The 9,199-nt window shown below is 41.1% G+C and overlaps 1 pseudogene; it reads left to right on the top strand.

The window, feature by feature from the left end:
* The first annotated feature begins 7,332 nt into the window (after nt 1-7,332).
* LOC101610791 lies at nt 7,333-8,697 on the top strand (annotated as a pseudogene).
* The last annotated feature ends 502 nt before the right edge of the window (nt 8,698-9,199 follow it).

Raw genomic sequence — 9,199 nt, 5'->3', positions numbered from 1 at the left:
TATGTGTTCATCTTTTTTTTTTTGTTAAAATTGATTATCTTAGCAATTTTAGAAGAATAAGAAATAGATATTGAAGATCACATGACTATCAGAACCAAGAAAACTCAATTTTAAAATTATAAATTTTTTTATAGTTTTGTTTGATTTTAACTTTAAGAAGTTAGATTTTATTCACAATAGATACAACCTAGCCAGCCTCTAACAAAAATATAGCAGTTTATACAAGAAGGCAAAGACAGTGATACTTCAAAAAAATCTATCCAGCATGATGCAGTGCTTAGTCTAATCATCTAGCTCATTTAAAGCTAAATCTATTTGTTAAATAATCTACATTTCTAATGGCATTCTTATTAAGATGATGATAAATTAAGCAAATTTACCATGCAGGCTAAATCACATCAATAAACACATGGAAAGATCTCAAATTAATAGCCTAACCATCCACCTAAAGGCATTAGAAAAACAAGAAGAATCCAGCCCAAAGAGCTCCAGATGGAAAGAAATAATCAAGATCAGAGCAGAAATTCATGAATTGGAAACTAAGAAAACAATTAAGAAAATTGTTGAAACAAAGAACTGGTTCTTTGAAAAAAATAAAGAAGATTGATAAAACCTCTGGCTAGTTTGATTAAGTGAAAAAAGAGAAGTCTGAAGTTAAAATCTGAAATGAGGAGAGATCACAACAGTCATCAATGAAATTGGATGAATCATAAGGGCATACTTCTAAAACCTCTACCCCATATAATTGGATAATCTGTAAGAAATGGATAAAGTCTTAGACACATACCAACTACCAAAACTAAACTCAGATCAGATCAGATTAATCTCCTCATCAAGCCTATCACAATCCATTGAGATTGAAAACAAACCTCCTCAAAAAGAAAGGTGAACTGGATGGCTTCTTGGCTGGATTCTATAAAACCATCATTGAAAAACTGAAACCAATTTTTCTCCAAGTATTTCACATAATAAGAGAACAGAGAATGTTCCCCAACTCCTTTTACAAAGCTACCATCACCCTAATACCCAAACCAGACAGAGATACAAGAAAAGAAAACTATAGGCCTGTTTCCCTGATAAACTGATGCATTGACCCTGAACAAACTCCTCACAAACCAATTTCAACCACACATCAAAAGCATCGTCTCCCTTGATCAAATAGGATTCATCCCAGGGATGGTTCAACATATGGAAATTGGTCAACATAATACACCACATAAATGAACTCAATCGTAGGAACCATGGATCATTTCAATAGATGCAGAGAAGGCCTTTAAGAAAATATAACATCACTTCATGATCAAAAAACACTGGAGTGGGCTGGAGATATGGCTTAGGGATTAAGCCCTTACCTATGAAACCTAGGGACCCCGGTTCGAGGCTCAATTCCCCAGGACCCACGTTAGCCAGATACACAAGGGGGTGCACACATCTGGAGTTCATTTGCAGTGGCTGGAGGCCCTGGCGCGCCCATTCTCTCTCTCTCTCTCTCTCTCTCTCTCTCTCTCTCTCTCTCTCTCTCTGTCACTCTCAAATAAATAAAAACAAACAAAAAATATTAAAAAAAAACACTGGAGAGAATAAGCAAGGATGGTTTATATCTCAACACAATAAAAGCTATATATAAAGCACCTAAAGCCCAAATAATACCTAATGGGTAAAGAATCAAGAAGTTCCCACTGAGATCAGGAACAAGACAGGAGTGCCCACTCTCGTCACTTCTCTTCAACACAGTACTAGAAGTCCTACCCCAAGCAATAAGACAAGAGAAAGAGATTAAAGGGATCTAAATTGAAAAGGAAGAAGTCAAGTTAGCCTTATTTGCAGATGATATGATTCTGTACATAAGTGACCCAAAAGTCTCCATCTCAAAACTTCTAATGGTAGTTGATTCCTTCAGTAAAGTGGCAGGATAAAAAAAAAATTAACACACAAAAATCAGTAGCTTCCTATACGCAGAGGACAAATATACAGAGAAAGAAATTAATGAGGCTGTCCCATTTCAATAGTAATAAAAAATTAACTACCTTGGAATAACACTAACCAAGGATGTGAAAGACCTATATAATAAAAACATAAAAAAAAATCAAGAAAGAAATTGAAGAGGACTTGAAAAGATAGCAAGACCTCCCATGCTCCTGGATAGGTAGAATTAATATTGTGAAAATGGCAATGCTACCAAAAGCAATATACAGATTTAATGCAATACCAATAAAAATTCTAGCAGCGTTCTTCACAGAGATAGAAAAAAAATGATCTCAAAATTCATATGGAATGGCACCAAGCGTCAGATATACAAACATATTCTCAGCAAAAGAAATACCTTTGGAGGTATCACCATACCTGATCTCAAGCTATATTACAAATCTATAGTAACAAAACAGCATGGTAGTGGCATAAAAACAGAAATATAGACCAATAGAGCAGAATTGAAGACCACCGCTATTTGATCTTTGACAAAGGTGCCAATAATGTAGACTAGAGAAAAGACAGTATCTTCCACAACTGGTGTTGGACAAATTGAATAACTATATGTACAAAAATTAAATGAGACCCACACATCTCACCATACACAAAAATCAAACCCAAATGGATTAAAGACCCAATATGATACCTGAAATTCTTCTCCTACTGTAAGAAAGAAAATAGCAGGAACTCTCCATGATATAGGAGCTGGGAAAGACTTCCTGAACAAATCTTTAGTAGCCCAGGAAATTAAACAGTAACTCAACCAATGGGATCACATGAAGCTAGAAAGCTTTTGCACAGGCAAACAAACCAAAAATCAGAGTCAATAGATTACCGAAAGAATGGGACAAAATTTCTGTCAGCTACACTGCTGACAGAGGTCTGATATCCAGAATCTACAAGGAACTCAAAAACCTAAACCAAAAATATCCAACAACCCATTCCTAAAATTGGGCAGAGAATTGAATAGGGAATGCCTAAGAGGAAGAAATACAAATGGCTAACACACACTGAAGAAAATGTTCAAGACCCCTACCCATCAGGAAAATGCAAATGAAAACAATTATGAGATTCCACCTTACTCCACCAAGGATGGCATACATCAAAAAAAAGTAAAATAAAATAATAATGACAACAAATGTTGGTGAGGATATGGAGAAAGAAGACTCATTCACAGTTGGTGGGATTGTAAGCCTGTACAACCACTATAGAAATCAATATGGAGATTACTGGAAAGGCTGAATATAAAGCTGCCCAGAGACCCAGCTATACCCATACTAAGCATTTATCCTAAATGCTGCATGCTTCACTACAGAGATATTTGCTCTACCATGTTTATAGCTGCTCAATTCAAAATACCTAAGAACTAGAATCAACCCAGGTGGCCATTATTGGATGAATGGATAACCAAGATGTGGTAAATTTACAGTGGAATTCTACTCAGCAGTAAGAAAAAAAATGGCACAATGAGATTTATAGAAAATGGATAGACTTGGAACAGATCATAGTCAGCAAACTCATACAATCACAGAAAGACGATTGCTGGCATTGTCTCACTCAGCTGCAGTTCCTAACTTGGACCAGCTCTAGTTGTTGACATATCTAATGGGAAAGTCGAGGCTCAAATGATAGTGGTGGAAGGATTTGGGGAGAGAGGAAGGGTGGGAGATGTTACACAAAACTAAGCCCAAGATGAACTGGTACCATGGAAAACATTATCCTTAAAGATAGACTAAATGATTGAATTCTCAACAGGAGCATGGGGGGGCACCTGAAAAGAGGGGCTCTGGAGATAGTGGGATGAAACCTAACCTTAATAAATATTTTATCTCTGATCTGTAACTCCCACCTCCAGAATGTGGTGGCTACCTACCATGAGCTGTTAATCAGATAGACCTATGAGGTCCCCAAAAACTAGACAGGCTTCTGTCAGGGCACTTGATTACCTACCTGAGGTAAAACACAACACCCTATTGCTAAAGATACAACATGCTGCTGGCACAAAACATGGAGCGACCAGGCTGGAATCCAGAAGAGAGCCAGTCCCCAGGCAGCACGTCTAGTGCTGGAAAGCAGTGCATGAGCTACTGGGGGAAACTGGTCAACGGTGGTCTATGCAACCAGAGGTCTAAGATACTCCGAAGCAAACACCTTGACAAGATGTACACACCAGTGCAGCCGCGGCACACAGCCTTGGTGGGTAGCCAGCAGCTTTCTGATTGGCTCAACGGAAAGGAACCCACATCTGGAGGTGGAAACCAGGTTAGAATCCTATGGAGACAAAGATCATGCTACCCAGTGTCAAACTCCCACTAGTCTTTGGCTAAAAGATGGGCTATCATCAAAGTCTCCCTAAGTTAACAAAGCTTAACCCACTTGTGCCAACTTCACTCTCTGTTGGAGAACCTGTTTTTTTCTTTTTCAAAGGAAGTGAGATACAAGGAGATAAACCACCCCTTGTACATCAGCCCAGTCCCAGCTGAAACCACAGAGAATTGGGGAGACAAGCATTTGCACTGCTCCCATGGTGAGCTCACAATCAGTGCCAGAGTGAAGGAGACAGATGCTGAGGACACTCAACGCATATTTATTCCTCTCCCGCAAGAGTAAGTTATCACCCACACACAGATATGAAAGCCTTTTCAGAAATATTTTATTATTTATTTATTTATTTATTTGAGAGTGAGAGAAAGAGGCAGAGAGAGAGAGAATGGACATGCCAGGGCCTCCAGTCACTGCAAATGAACTCCAGATACAAGTGCCACCTTGTATATCTGGTTTACATGAATCCTGGGGAATTGAACTTGGGTCCTTTGGCTTTGCAGACAAGTGTCTTGAGTGTTACTCTGTCCCTGCGGCTCTTGAAAACCTTTTTTTCCTTCTATCAATGTTATTTCTGTTCTCTCTTTCTCTTTCTCTGTTATTCTTAACACTCCTCAGCGAATGTTCTACCATTGACAGGGCATCCTTCTAGTTATAGTGCAACTTACCTTTTCCTTTCTGGAAGTCATTTCCTGATTGTCACAATGCTTTGATATAGTTATGTAATAATTTTGATATCCTAATTATTAATAACTTGATTTTTAAGTCTGATTTTTAGTTGGCTTTTTGTTTCTGCTGACTTCCAGTTCAAGATATGTTAGATAAGGGTATCACCTTAAGACCATTCTGTAAATTAGAGAACAATATGATGACTATTGTTCTGTGTGAGTTTCTTATTCATTGCCATGCTGGATCCCCCTAAGCTCTGTAGGATCAGGAGGAAAAGGAGGATACCAAGAACAACGTGTTTTAGGGTTTTTCTTACCCATTTGTTCACCAAAAAAAGGCAGAGTACAGACCTATATGTAAAAATTCTGCATCATTATCATCAAGCACATGCCACATCACCTTTGAAGTTCATAAGATGCAATCAGATATTTCCTAATCACTTTAAATCCATGCTTATATTTTTAATTATTTTATTTATGTATGTTTTTCAAGCAAAGAGAGAAGAGAGACAGAGAGAATGGGCATGCCAGGGCCCCCAACCGCTGCAAATGAAATCCAGATGCATGAGCCACCCTATGAATCTGGCTCTCCGTGGGCACTGGGGAATCAAAACCAGGTCCTTAGTCTTTGCAGACAAGTGCATTAACTGCTAAGCCATCTCTCCAGCCCTTGCTTATATTTTAGAGTCACTCAGAGCAGTGTTTGTATATTTGTTTTGCTGTATTAATAGCAATTTCTCAGGGTTAATCCTGCACCCAGTGAATCAGAACTACAGGTGGGAGTGATGCCCAGCAAATGTTTAAAACTCACTGATAACTTGAACATCCAGCCAGGACTGAAAACAACTGTTATTCTGTGTTTATAAACAATTCATCCGTTTTCAACACATTACCTCAGCAGATAATTTGGGAAGCTTTATGCCAATTATCCTTATAGCCATATCAACTAAACAAATAGCTAGAATAAAAAACTTCTGTAATCATTTCATATCTGAATTTTCCTTATCCTCTTAAACTTTCTCTCAAGCTGAAAATTCCTAGAGATGCATCCTTTATGTTTGGTTAGCCAGCCCCTCCTCTCTATTGCTGGGATGTCTTTAGTTGCTCAGGATTTCTTCAATCTGCAACCTGAGCGTTCAATTTCAGAAAACACATATGAAGACTCTGTGCCTCTCTGTTATAGTCCTAGTGCTAGATACCTGGCAGAAAGTTATCAAGTGCATTGAGAACAAGTCAGTCAAGGCTTGAATGCTAACTAGTCTGAAAGGTGCATGTGTTTGAACACAGGCCCCAGCGAGTGATGCTATTTGGGGAGCCTGTGGCACTTTTGTAAGTGGGGCTGTGCTAAGCAGAGGGTGTCGCTGAAGGTGGGCTCTGCGGTTTGCAGCTTGCTTCCTGCACTGTCTCTGCTTCTTGGTCCCCTGAGATGCGAGCCAGCAGCCTGATGTTCCCATCGCCACAGATGAGTGGAGCCGTAGCCGCACCCTCTCCACCATCATGGCCTTACACCTCTCCATTCGTAAGCTCCTTGTCACAGTGGTGTGAAAAGCAACTCATACAAAACTGCACACCAAGCTGTAAATAAGCTTCAGAAAACCTTTGACAGATAGGCAAGGTGTAAATGTAGGGTGAATAGCCTTGTAACTTTTCTGCATACATTCTTTGAATGGCCTGTAAAATTTGTTGAAAACCATTTGTATGAGAAGTAGGTACACAAAGGTGATTTAGACTGCATTTCTGTTTCACTTTAAATTAACAACTACAACAGAAGATATAATTTCTTCATTTTAATACTCTCCAAATTACAGTTTAAGATTCTTAGTTTCCACACAAAATAGTAGCACAGAAGAAGTAAAGCTTCGTGGATATACCAGTGGATTCCTGCTCTGTATTAACTATTTGGAATGTTGCAGTCACCATTATCCAAGTTAATAGGCATCGGTGTTTCCCCAGCTCTCATTCGATCATAATTAAATTTCTGACTAATGGCACTCCAACACCAACTCATTTATTATTTGACAGCTAGAAGAGGAGGCATGGCTTAGAACTTACAGAAGAAAAGTGAGGAGAAACAGTGTTCCTCGAGGTGTTCTGACTTCACCACAGCTTTGTCAGCAGAATTTATAGCATCCATTTGAGATTTACTTCCCTTATATTCTATTATTATTGCTCACTGTATGTTCCAGGTTAACATAAGCTAATTTAATGCCATATCAATAAAGGAATGCTGGGCTTTTGCTGCAGTTTCCCCCGCTGCGGCTGCTGCCTCCCTCCGTTGCCGCAGCTGCCTGCCGGTGAGGTGCAGAGAGGTCGGTCCGCTGTGCGCTGCCTGCTGCGGGGAGGCGGCCCGGCCCGGCGAAGGCGAACCGAACCAATGCTGGACCTGGAGGTGGTTCCTGAACGCTCTCTGGGGAACGAGCAATGGGAATTCACGCTGGGAATGCCTCTAGCTCAGGCAGTAGCCATTCTTCAGAAGCATTGCCGCATTATCAAAAATGTCCAGGTTCTCTACGGTGAGCAGTCTCCTTTAAGCCATGACCTCATCCTTAACCTGACTCAGGACGGGATCAAACTATTGTTTGATGCTTTCAATCAGAGATTTAAGTATGGAATGGAAGGAAGAGGGCTCAGTATCCAACACATAGCCTCAACAAGTTGCATGGATTTGTTTCTCTGGAAGGTGGCATTGTCCTGTGGGGTGGTATGTGCCCCAGTATGAATGACCCAGCACTGGATTAGATGTGATTGAAGTATATGACTTGACTAAAGTTATATTAAAATATTGTGGAATGCATTTTAATTCTCAGGCCATAGCTCCTACCATTGAGCAAATTGACCAGTCTTTTGGCGCAACACATCCTGGAGCCCAATTTTGCCCATGGTCTAGCTTCTCTTCAGATACCCCATGGAGCAACTGTAAAATGCATGTACAGCTATAGTGGAAATAGCCTGCAGGATACCAAGGCTCCAGTGATGCATCTGAGCTGTTTCCTAGGAAATGTGTATGCTGAGAATGTAGATGTTCTTCGAGATGGAACGGGACCCCCAGGGTTGCGACTTCGCCTACTTGCTGCAGGTTGTGGACCTGGCCTACTGGCAGATGCCAACATGCGGGTATTTGAGCGTTCAGTGCATTTTGGTGATTCCTGCCAAGATGTTCTTAGCATGCTTGGCTCGCCACACAAGGTCTTCTATAAGTCAGAAGACAAGATGAAAATCCATTCTCCTTCCCCTCATAAACAAGCTCCATCCAAGTGCAATGACTACTTTTATAACTACTTCAATCTTGGAGTGGATGTTCTCTTTGATGCAAATACACACAAAGTGAAGAAGTTTGTCCTACATACCAATTACCCTGGGCATTATAATTTTAACATTTATCACCGCTGTGAGTTCAAGATCCCTCTCGCCATAAAGAAAGAAAATGCAGGTGGCCAGAGTGAACCATGCATGACCCACAGCAAGTGGGAGAACATTCTGGAGCCCCTGGGCCACATGTGGAGAAACCTGTTGTCCTGCACAGCATGGAGGAAGAACCTCGTGGAAAATGGGGCATATTTGTGGGTTATGCAGAACAACCAGATTGCCTCAGTGACCCTGTATGGCCCCCAAGGCCCGGTCCCCACCTGAGAACAGCAGAGCTCCCCTAAGGACATCACCCATGCCCCTCTGCCTGTGGAACTGTGCATCACATCCAGCTCAGTGGGTCTCTGTGCCACCCTGTGCCAGTGTTGAAAGGCTGTAGGATGTTTGGAGGTGGGATCTGGGCTAAATGCTCTGCCATAGGACAAGCGGCCCAGATATTCTGTCCATCCTTAGCCTACTGCAGCCAGCAAAGAACATAGACTGAAACATGAAGCACAAATGTGAGCTTTGATGTCTGGACCCAGGGCCTCAACTAACAAGTGACAAGGCAGGCCATGCCAATCCCTGTCCCACACACATGGGAGAACTGGGGCTCTTTCCGAGATTGAGAACGCTGGCACCAGATTAAAGGCAAAGTCCTGCCTTTGGCTCCACATTGCCACATCTCCCTTAAGATAAGCAGGTAGTGTGTCCATAGTACTTGGCACTATATCCACTTCAGTTACTTGACGGGCTGGCTATGGCCAGTGTGGCCCCTCTCGCCTTTCCTGTTCTTTTATGCACGTGGCTCCCTGCCAGGTCCACTCAAGTGGTTGAAATACAGGTTTTCTTTATTTTGTTTTGTTTTTTTTAGCAGAAATGTGCTCAGGCCTGGC

This window comes from Jaculus jaculus, chromosome 20 (genome assembly GCF_020740685.1).
Source record: "Jaculus jaculus isolate mJacJac1 chromosome 20, mJacJac1.mat.Y.cur, whole genome shotgun sequence".
Taxonomy (NCBI): domain Eukaryota; kingdom Metazoa; phylum Chordata; class Mammalia; order Rodentia; family Dipodidae; genus Jaculus; species Jaculus jaculus.
This window is presented reverse-complemented; position numbering and strand designations above follow the sequence as displayed.